This window comes from Aotus nancymaae, unplaced genomic scaffold (genome assembly GCF_030222135.1).
Source record: "Aotus nancymaae isolate 86718 unplaced genomic scaffold, 86718_ANA_hifiasm-v0.15.2.pri h1tg000053l, whole genome shotgun sequence".
NCBI lineage: Eukaryota > Metazoa > Chordata > Mammalia > Primates > Aotidae > Aotus > Aotus nancymaae.
The window spans coordinates 26,106,526-26,117,787 of NW_026988467.1; the positions used below are offsets into that span (position 1 = coordinate 26,106,526).

At 51.2% G+C, this 11,262-nt stretch overlaps 1 pseudogene; it reads right to left on the minus strand.

Annotated features, from left to right (window-relative positions):
- Positions 1-1,872: 1,872 nt before the first annotated feature.
- LOC110567807 (small nuclear ribonucleoprotein G-like) lies at positions 1,873-2,104 on the minus strand (annotated as a pseudogene).
- Between the last annotated feature and the right edge of the window lie 9,158 nt (positions 2,105-11,262).

Sequence of the window (11,262 nt, forward strand, 5' to 3'; positions counted from 1 at the left end):
CCTGTAATCTCAGCACTCTGGGAGGCCGAGGCAGGTGGATCACCTGAGGTCAGGAGTTCGTGACCAGCCTGACCAATATGGTGAAACCCCGTCTCTACTAAAAATACAAAAATCAGCCAGGTGTGGTGATGTGCGCCTGTAGTCCCAGCTATTCGGGAGGCTGAGACAGGAGAATTGCTTGAACATGGGAGGCAGGGGTTGCAGTGAGCTGAGATCACGCCACTGCACTCCAGCCTGGGTGTAGAGCGAGACTCAAGCTAAAAAAAAAAAAAAAAAAAAGCATCATATAATATGCATTTTTTTCAAGTTGCTTTTCACTTGATCTTCCCACGTGGATCTTCTCTGTTCTCTCACTGGCTGCCTAGAATTTGGTTGCCATAGGCACTGTCATGTATTTAGTTAGCTCCGTATAGACAAATTTTTAGGTTGTTTTGGATCTTCTGCTATGACAGCAATGTTACAATAAGCTTATCCAGTCACTTTTTCCCCATTCGTTTAAAATTATTTTTAATGACACAGTGCTGCATGCAGACATGCTCATTGTCTTATATTCACAAATTCAGATAAAGGGGAAGTCCTCCGTTCTAACCCCGTCCACAGTCACCTCCAACTTTCAATCTCCCCACAGCACACGGTTATCAGAGTGGTATGTGAGCCCTACAGACGCTTTGAATATGCACTTCTGTACATACACATATGCTTAGCTATGTATGTTTGCTCTGTGTGTTTTTAAAAACACAAAAGGTATTGTATTATACGAATTGTTTTGTATTTGGCTTTTTATCATTTAAAATCACAGACATCTTTCATTATATACAGAGCTATCTCATTCTTTTTCATAAGGCATATTCAATTGCTTGCATCCTCTCCCTCTCTCCCTGTCTCTCTCTTTCCCTCCCTCTGTCTTTTCTTCCTTCCTTCATCATTCCCCTACTAATAGAAATATAGGTTGTTCCCATTTTTTCTCTCTATGAAAATATTGTAATAAACATTCTGTGCATGCCTCATTGTACTCACATGAGAGGTTTTCTATAGTATTGGTAACCAGAAGTGTAATTGCAGAGTGGAGGGGTTTGCAGGGCGGGTCTTGTTTGTGGCCACATGAGACTGTGGAAGACGTGGGTTACAGGTCTCAGGTGGCTGCTTGCTAGATAGGAGAGGATCTTCCATTTGTTCAATAGTTTACTTGCTGTGACCACATATATTAAAATCCAGAAAATGTAACCAATCTACAGTGACAGAAACAGATCAGTGCTTGCTTGGGAATGGAGAACAGGTGAGAGGAATTACAAAGGGACAGGAAGAGCTTGGACAGCTCCTGGTGACACTGAGGTCCTGGCCAGGTAGCCCTTTGGGCAGAATGATCAGAACAGCCCTTTGGGTCAGCTGTTGGCCCAGCTGCACACACCATTTGGTCCCCTCTCTCTTCTCCGTCCTACTGGTGATGACTAGTCCAGACTGCCAGTGAACCCTATGGAAGGTCAGGAAAGGTGTGCGACAGTGTTCAACAAACCACTCTTGCTGAGAGCGCCTCTACGCCAGTGGATGTGCACCAGACACAGGGCCCTGGCCTTGGGAGTCATAGCCCGGTGGGAGGGATGCACTCGCACCAGCTGCCCGGGGCTGTGATGGTGGTGATGCAGGATGCTACTGCGACACAAAAGAGGGGCTTCTGACAGGCTCTAAGGGTGGTCGGGGAGGGGGTTTCTGGCAGAGGTGGAGGCTGGGCTGAGTCTTTTTTTTTTTGGACTATCACAAAAGTTTATTTAACAAAAGGTCTAATATGAAAATGTACATGACCTAATTTTTACATCATAGTAAAACAGGCCCTATGGAGAGAGGACATGGGTTTCGCTGCTGAACAGCCATTATTTATACTCGTTCCAAGGCTCCTAACATGATGATACTATTTCCTCGTATTACCACCATTCCAATATTGTTCTTTTGTCTGCTAGTCGCCATCTCCACACATTCATCTATCACAAGATTCATAAAGGGATCAAATCCCCGCAATATTCCTTGTACATGTCTGCCACCATTTAATTTCAATGATAACTTCTTGTCCATGAATTTTTTTCAGCTCGGGAAGGTGAGCTTTGCTCATGATGGCTACTCCACAGGCTCACAGAGCTGGGCTGAGTCTTAAGGGATGAGTAGGAATTGACCAGGTGAAACAGACTTTAGGCATGTGAGCATGTGTGTGGGTGTATAAAATGTCTACTTCTTGATCTCCCCTCCTCTTTTCTAGTACCATCACCTTCTTTCCCTTTGTGAGAACTTCTCAATGGCTCCACGTGATCCTGGGAACTCTCAATTCCTTAACCTCTTCTCACCGGAGCCGGTCCAGGATAGGCACATGACCCAGGCTTGGCAAGTCAGATTCGCACTCTGGGCCACAGGGATTGGCTCAGAGATGGGTCAGTCAGAGCCCTCCCTGGGACTTCCACTGCAGATAGTGGGAGAAACTCTTGGCTTTGGGGTCACCGAGCTGGAAGCAGCCGCTTGAGATCCCCTTCCTTGTCCTCATGGGGTGTGGTGAGAGAAACGGAGGCTGCTCTGCAGATTGAGGCAGAGGCAGATGAAAGACAGGCAGAGAAATAATCCTTGGGGGCCGAGAGTTCCATTCCTGTAGCTCTGTCTTCTGTTTGGAGAGCTCCCGTTGTCTCTTCCCCAGCCCTGGGGGGCCTGTCATGGAAAAACTCCAACCTTGCAGACGATGGCAAGGAGCAGCCCCACTACATGCTAGAGATGCCTAAAGCAGACTTGACTATGTAGATGGGAGTGCAGCAGTTTCTCACCTACACGCAGCAGGCAGCAGGCCCATTAGTGCAGTTGCATGGATTCCCTGCCCCAAGTCCCATGGGTCAAAGGGATGGACTCTGGTGGATGCTGTGCACACAGCGGGTCCTGCTGGAGCTGAGGAATCCAGGGCTAAGGGTCTGGTACTTTTTGAGCAAGCAGCAAATATTGTAACAGGTACTAAGCAAGGGTGTTTCCTTCCTGCAAGGAATGGGAAGCTACCACTGACAGGTACCACAGTCCCCTCTTGGTGGGCAGATGGAGACTGTGTTTTGAGCCCATGGGTTATGGTGGCAGAATCACTGTGCCCAGCCCAATGATGGATCCTAGTGATGATGTCGGCTACCTGCTCCACCCAGTCTCCTGTGAGTAAGGCACCCACACAGATGTGCAAATGTCCCGATGAGCTGCTACCATGGCTTTTCAGAGCTCACAGCTCCACAGAAATGTGTCCTTAATATACCAGTGAACCATCACCCATGTTATTATTGCCATTTCAAGACAGGCAAACTGAGGCTTCTCTTTATAACTGTCAGTCAAGTGGTTTGAGCAGCTGACCAGATACTGGATCACTGGCCATTTTCAAGAGCTGATGAAAATAGGACATGTCTGGTCCTTAGGAGTCCCGTCTAAGACAAGAACGACAACTTTCAATTGGGCCCGCTGTGCTCACTGACCCTTCCTGAAGTGGGAGTTTCTGAGTTGTTCAGGCTGGACAGCTACCCGGTGGACACCATGAGTTTATAGTTTGGCTGTGCTGCCAGTAAACCAAGCCCGAGCACTCTCAGGAACTCCCTGGAATTAGGACCAATATTTCCAGGTAGTGAAAGACCACCGCTGTGGGTAACTGAGGGGAGGTAACAGGACCCCTAACGGTATGGTTGTATCCTTTCTGAATTAGGGGGACACGGTTGTGGGGCTGGAGTTGCTTTCCCCTTGAACATTCTGCTCCATTTACTAAGAGAATGCTCTTGTGCCCCTAATGCCGCAGCCAGCATCTGAGTGGACCAGCCCGAGGTGGAAATATCTGCTCTAGTGTTACCTGAGGCGCCTGAATGAGGTATGTGCTCTTCACAAGCACCCACAGCAGGCCTAGCTATTTATCCAGTGGAGTGTAGCAGGGCAGCTGGGTCGGGGAGGCAGGGAACCCCAAACCCCAAGAAGCGCCTGCAGGTTAAGACATCTTCCCTTCACCACAGGCTCCAACCAGCCACAGATCTGGAGTTGGGGTCCTCGGGCTTCTGGGTTCCGAAGGTAGGGCTGTTTCTAAATACCACCTGCTGCTCAGGCCCCAGATGCTCTTAATAGGTTATCTGGTCAGTGTATACATAAGGCTCAACGGAACACCTAACTGAGGCTCATACTGTTTTCAGTACCCGAACAGCACAGCTAAGTGCTGGGTCTTTTGTTGTCGTTGTTAGTTGGGTGTCATGGAGGACCAGGTGGGAAACTTCTTTCCCGTCTCAGGGTCTATCTTTGTGCCGCAGCCCGCATTGCCCCAGAATTCGGCGTGGGTGGTTGATCCCTGTAAGCAAGTCTAACCCCTCTTTGTGCAGATAAGAAACCCAAGGCTCAGAGATATCAGTAACTTGCTTAGGGTTGCACAGCAAGTGTAGGGCAGGGCTGGGATTTGAACCCAGGTCCATAAGGTTCCTCAGTCTGGGCTTTTCCCCTATCCTGCATGGTTGCTGGTCTTTCCCCACTGTTATCCACCACCCTTGTCTGGGGAGACCTAGGAGGCAAGTCCTGAATTAGGCAGGGCCAGACGCCAACTCTGGAATTCAGTTTCTCACCCAGGCCTTTGGGATGCGGGAGTGGATGTCTGCACTTCTGTCTCTGAACCCTCTTGCTTCTCACTGCCCCCGGCACTGCCCTAGGCCAGGGCCTGTCATGCTCACCTGGGCCATTGCGACAGCCTCCTGACTGCCTGCCCCTTACCCCGCACCTCCAGTCTCTCCTGGATTCCCCTTCACAATTCTCAGGTGTGTGGTTTGGGTGGGATGGCCTGTTCCAACTCACAGCTCCAGGGTAGGCCCTGATTGGTCTGAGCCAGAGAGCCACTGGGCACAGTGACTGGTTGCGTTTGGACATGTAATTGAATCAGAACCAATGAGATGCGGAGATGTCTGCTCCAACTTCAGGGAAACAAAGTGTTCTTTTTTCCCTTCAGCTATGGCTAGAGACTCTCTTCCACTCTGAATGGTGTGATGTGAGGAGGTGAGACGGGGAGAATGTGGGTCATTGGAGGTGAGGGTGGAGTGGGGTGGGGAGGTGGGGGTGGAAAGGGATGAGAGAGGGAAGGGTGCTATCCTGGGGAGCCTGAGGATGAAACTGGCATCTCAGAAGGCAGAGCAGGGAGATGGAGAGAGCCTGTGTCTAGATGGACATCATTTGAGCAGCTAGATCAAGCCACACCTGAAGTTGTACATGAGTCTGTCTCCATAGAAAACAAAACTGGGCAATTTGAGGAGAGTTTGATAAATGAACAATTTATAAAAGGTGAGGGCAGGGTGAAGGGGAGACTCCAGGGATAGTTCGGCACCTCTGGGCAACTAACAAAGGGGTCATTACTACCCTGGAGCCTGAAAAGGGTGAGGAGAGTGAGCAATTATTAGAGCCTGGAGACGGGGGGCTGCATGGAGAGGGCTGCCCTGTTGGAGCTGTGAGCCTGGGTCACTGACCCTGGTGGCCCTTTTGGGGAGACAGGCAGTAAATGCCTTAGCTGCACACTCCTACCTCCCTCCTGTGTCCTGGGGGTGCGCCTCACTGGCAGTTAGACGGACAGTGGGTGCAGTCCACACAGGTCATCTTTCTGGAGCACGGAGCAGGGTGAGCTGGGTCCGGATGCACTCATGGAAGGTGTCCAGGGCTTAACTCTGGACCTCTCAGTTCCATGACCCAGTAAGCTCCCTTGACCTTCGAGCTGAAGTGAGTGGACCTCTTACTGCTGCACAGAGGACCAGCTGATACGTGCACCAGGCAGGGTCCCCCAGTCCCTGCCTCCCCTGCCCTGCCTTTGCTTGTGCTTTGCCCTCAGCCTGGAATCACCTTCCTTTGCTGCTAGAAATCTCCTCTCTCCCCAACGCCATCCTTCTTCTTAAAGTCCTGACCCCACAGCTAAAGCGAAAAAGGCAGCAGAGAACAATTAAAATACATTGAAGGGACCTGGGCTCTACTCCTCTTTCCACGACTTAACTTGTGAATCCTTGGGCAAGTTACCTACGCTTTCTGAGCCTTGGTTTCCCCCTTCATCCCCTGCCAGATTTCACCCCTTGTCCCCCATGACCTTGACCCTCTGCTTAGCTAGGTGTCTGAGAGCAACTCTGACCTACCTCTGCCTCTAGCCAGCTGTGTGTCCTTGGGCAGGTCTCTCACCCTCTCTGGGTCTCAGCTTCCCCATTGTAAATCAAGGCTTTGATTGAATTCTCTGACTTGAGATTGCTCAGGCTTCCTCCCACCCTAAGGAGGGGAGGCTACCACTGGAGCAGCTTGGCAGCATTGGAAAGCCTGGCACGTCCACTGTGTGTGTTTAATTACTTTGGCAACTGTTTACTGCCTCCTCGATTTTCTGAGCAAACGGCCCCATTATTTGGAGTGATTTACTGGCACTAGCTTTGCCTGTGAGGAGTGGAAGCTCTAGACATGCCCCCGCCTCAGCCCCCACATGCTGGATGTGCTCACACAGTCGGGCCTTCTGAGAGGGCTGAGGGACGCTGGGGCAGAGTGCGAGCCTTCCCAGGTGTCTTGGTTTTTGGGCCCCACATCCCGCCCCCCATCTCTGCAGGGTCTGGGGCTCTGTTGCCTGCTGATTAGAGCACAGACTCCGTGACACAATGGGGCATGGGTTCAGGCCCCAGCTCTGTGACTTCAGGCAAGCTCCCTCTGCTCCATGAGCCTCAGTTTTCTCATCTGAGCAATGGGAATTGCAACTTTCCCTGTTCCCCTTCTCTTCAAGGCATCTGCTCCCCAACCCCTTCCACATGACAATAGTGGGGGCTCTCCGGGGTCTTCCTTGACCTCGTTCCCTCTTCTGCTCACTATTATTTAGTCTAAATTTGGTGCCTGGCTAATGAAGGGCTGATCCTGGTCCCCCAGCTTGCAGATCCCTGAGAGCTGAGTAAGACTGAGATGCACCCCCACTCCGCATGCTGCTGGTGGTAGATTCCTGCCATGGTCTGAACGTTTGTGGTCCCCAAAATTCCTATGTGAACTATAATCTCCAGTGCAGTAGTATTAAGAGATGGGGCCTTCGGCAGTGATTAGGCGAGCCCTTGTAGATATGATTAGTGCCTTTATATAAAAGAGGCTTGAGGGAGTATTTGTCCCTTCTGCCATGGGAGGATGCAGAAGAAGGTGGCATCTCTGAGGAAGGGATCCTCACCAGACGTCGAATCTGCCAGAGCCTTGATCTTGGACTTTCCAGCCTCTAGAACTGTGATGAACATTCTTGTCATTCACAAATTACCCAGTCTAAGGAATTTTGTTGTAGCGGCCCAAATAGACTAAGACAACCCCCAATAGGCTTCTGCCCCCAGGTGGGGCTGTGCTGGAGGGGTCTGCCTCACCCCAACATGGCAGCTTCCCAGCAGAGCCTGAGGCAGCCCTTCCTTAACATGTCCTAACCCCAGGACACCCCGCAGCTCAGCTTTTTGCTTTTGCCTTTCTCCGTCCCTCCTCCCTCCTGTGTTACCCCTGGGCTGCACCCACCCTCCAGATGTCCTTGCATTTGGCACTTCCATTCCAGTTCCACCATCCATTCAGTGTGACAGCCCAACCCTGCCCCAGGCCCACTTGCCAGCCACACCTCACCAGGTGCTCAGCAGGGTCCTGTTCGTCATGTAGGAGGGCTCGCCCATCACAGAAGGCTCTGGGGCAGGGACCAGAAAGCAGACTGTAGACGTAACACCAGGGAGGGAAGTATCTGACTCCCGCTCCCTGACATTGGGGGTCAGGACTGTCCAGGCAGCTGCAGGCGCCGTGGAGACGGGCAGCAGATCTCATGCTCCTGCTGTCTTCTGCACGAGGCCAGCCCAGATTGCCACTCCCTGATGCAGGTTCTCAGGCTTGTCCCTGAACCTCTCTCTCTACACGAACACACACCCTGCTCCCACAGGCTTGCCGAGTGCTTCCTTAGTGTGGTAGGTTTTAGTGCACAGCCACAAGCTCCCCCCGTCCTGATGTGCATGCCCTTTGAAGCAGGACTTGGTTGCTTGTCTTATCAAGAGACAGAGTCTGCTTCCCCTTACCTTGAATCTGGGCACGTCCATGGCTTGCTTTTGCTGTAGAATTCAGGGGAAGAGATTTTATGTGACTTCTGGGAGATGGCCTCAGGGGCCTGGCAGCCTCTGTTTCTGCCCTCTTGGAATGCTGCCCTGAGACCACCACTTAAGGAAGCTGGCCTGGCCTGCTGGAGATGAGTGGGAGCGTGGATTGCTGAGGCTTCCTGGCCAACAGCCAACTGCCGTCCATGTGAGAGAGGTCTGACTGGGCTTTCCAGGCCAGATGGAATGCAGTACAGGAGGACGTCCAGGTGAGACCAGCAGGCACCTCCTTGGCCAACCACAGCATTGTGAGAAACAGTGCATTGCTGTTTGTAGGAACTAGAAAAGTTCCTCTTCAGACTTTCCTGTCTTGTTAAAGAATAAACCATTCTTGCTTTTTGCTAATAACTCTTTGTTAAGCCCTATTCTATGTAGCTGTTAAACATGCTTATAGGCACACAGTACATTCTACGTCCCGCTACTTTAACTGAAATATCTGTGCTAAACGTGCTCACAGGCATGTCCCAGCTCAAAGCCTGTGCCTCTTACTGATTTGGGGTTCTCTGTTGCTTTCACCTGTTTTAACAAATTTTAAGTTATTAGCCAATCAAGTTTTAGTTTAGATTGCAAAGTCTGGCTCCAACCAATGGGGATCAAACACAGCAGTCAGAACAACCCCAAATGCACAAGAAATAAATATGTCTGCTTTTCCTTTGTTCGTTGTACTCTCATGGCAAAATGGCTGGCAAAAGTACTCTTCCCGCAGGAAGTAAAATTTGCTTTACTGAGAGATCCTTTGTCTCAGTGCTAATTTTTCTTTGAGCACCAAGCATCTGTTTCCAACACTGCTGTTTTTCAGTTTCTAAGTTTTGGGGTGATTTGCGTGGCACAGCAAAGGGTAACGGAAGCACTCAGGATTGGTAAGCTTTCCAAAGATAAGAAAACAGCCTTCCTGAGAATTTCGAGATGGAGGCGCAGAGTCAAAGCACTTCGGATGGTTTTGGTTGGTTGGATAGCGCCCTTTGGTTGGTATTCGGGCTGCCCATTAGTGGTAGGAAATAGCAGCTGGGATCTGTGGGTCAGGAATTTGGGAAAAGCGCACTGGGGATGGTTTGATCTCCATTCCACAATGTCTGGGGCCTTTGCTGGAATTCAAATCTGGTCTTTCCAGATTTGGATGGTGGGGAATGGCCTGAACGGCTGGATGTTGAAAGCACACAGATAATTCCTCATTCATGTGTCTGACGGTTGAGCCGGGATGGGTTTGAAGGCTGCACTTGGCTGAGGATGTCAACCAGAGTTCTACCTGCAGCCTTTCCACGAAGCTTGGCCTTCCTCACTGCATGGCAGCCTTAGGGGTAGGTGGACTTCTCACATGGCAGCTTTTGGGAATTCACCCTGTAAGTGAGACATCTTCCATCATACACCGTTGGTCAAAGCAGTCACAACCCTCAGACATTCAAGGAGAAAGGGCACAGACTCCACCTCCCTAGGGGAGGAGAAATCAGAGAATTTGTGACAATGTTTTAATGTTGCCACTGTTTGTGGTGGACCATGCTGCAGAAACCTGGTCAAAGGTCACCCCCAATTCTAGGTGACATATCTAAGTCTGACCCGTCCCAGTCAATCACTCAGCAAAGGCACATGACCTATTCTCTTCTGTTCTGGAACGCAAGAAGGCAGGAGGCTGAAGCCCTGCAATGCTTGCAGAGATAGTCACCTCCTTTCTGTGAACCCAGGACTGTCCATTCTCCACCTGCACATAAAAGTTTTCTCCTCTTTATGAACAAGAGGAGCTTATGAGGATCACACTAGTTGGTCTGATTCAGAGCCAGCTTATCCTAAGGAAGTCTTCGGTTCATGAGTCTACATTTGATGCTGTGAGAAAGCCTTATCTCCTGGACTGAAGGTTGGCCTGGGCAAAGTGGGAACCAGGTGGGACCCTCACCGTCTCTGAGCTGATCTTTTCCCCTTTGATAGAGATGATCTCTGCCCAGGGGGAACAGGCTTCTAAGTAGGAGGAGAGGGCGGTGCTCCACAGAGCCTGCCCTGCTGAGGTTTCCCGCTGTCATCTGCTCTCTGTGTTCCTGGCTAGGCCTGGCCCAGAAAAATTCCCGTCGTTCCCCACGACCCGATAGAGAAGCCGGATTTGAAGAGTTGCAGACTCAGGAGGTGGCCCCATCCTGGCCCAGAAAAAGCCTGTGGTTTAAGAGATTTTATGTTAGGGTGGATTTAACAATTGAGTTTCCAATTGATTTCTAGAGGAAAGTGAGGATGGATTTACAGTTCCTAAAATAGGTTTGCAGCCTTGACGTGAATCTGTACGAGGAAGCAGTGAGCAGGAAGTTATTGATGTGACCTCTGACCCCGGGGAGAGAAGATAATGAGGGGTTTATGATAAATCCATCTTCTTGGGGTTTATCGCTAGGCCCTTAGAGACATGACTTGGTGCAGACAAGTAGCTCTCCTAGTGCCACAGGGAGGGGGAGTGTGAGGCATGAACTCCAGGAAGTGAGCTTCACCTGCTGTCTCCTGCCCGGGCTCTCAGAAGGCTGGCTCTGCCCTAAGCCCTCCTGCTTTGCAAAGGGTGGAAGTCTGTGCAAAGTTCCAGGCAACTGCACAACTTGGGCGATCTCTGGAGACCTGGAGGCTGGCAGCCCTGCCCGCCCTCCTGCAGGCCCCAGCTGGCCCCTCTGTCCCTGCAGTGCCGTCCTCACAGTGGGGTCATAGAACCCCCTGCAGGCTTCAGGAACAAAGCAGGGAGGAGGGAACCACCTTCGCTGTGGGTTCAGGAACAGAGGGCCCTGGGTTTGAGTTCTGTGGGATTCTTCCACTCACTGACTGTGGGGCCTTGGGGAGTTCCATGCCCAGCCTGGCCTCAGTCTCCTTGCCTGTGCGATGGGTGCAGTGAGGAGATTTCCCTCCAAGGATGCGGCGGGATTCGAGATGAGCATGTGCCGGGAGCCGCACAGCACTTGGCTCGGGTGGGTGGGACGTGGGGCCTGGACAAAGACAGACCCGAGTTAGAGCCGACTCTGACAGCCGCTATCTGTGTGATCCCGGACACGTGCCTCAACCTCCCGAGCCTCAGTTTGCCCCTCTGTGAAGTGGGAATAGAGTGATTGTCGTGACAAAAGAGAAAAGGAAGGCCAGGTGCTCAGTGCCATGACGGGCGTGTGGTCAGTCGTCTTTGGACGCTTTT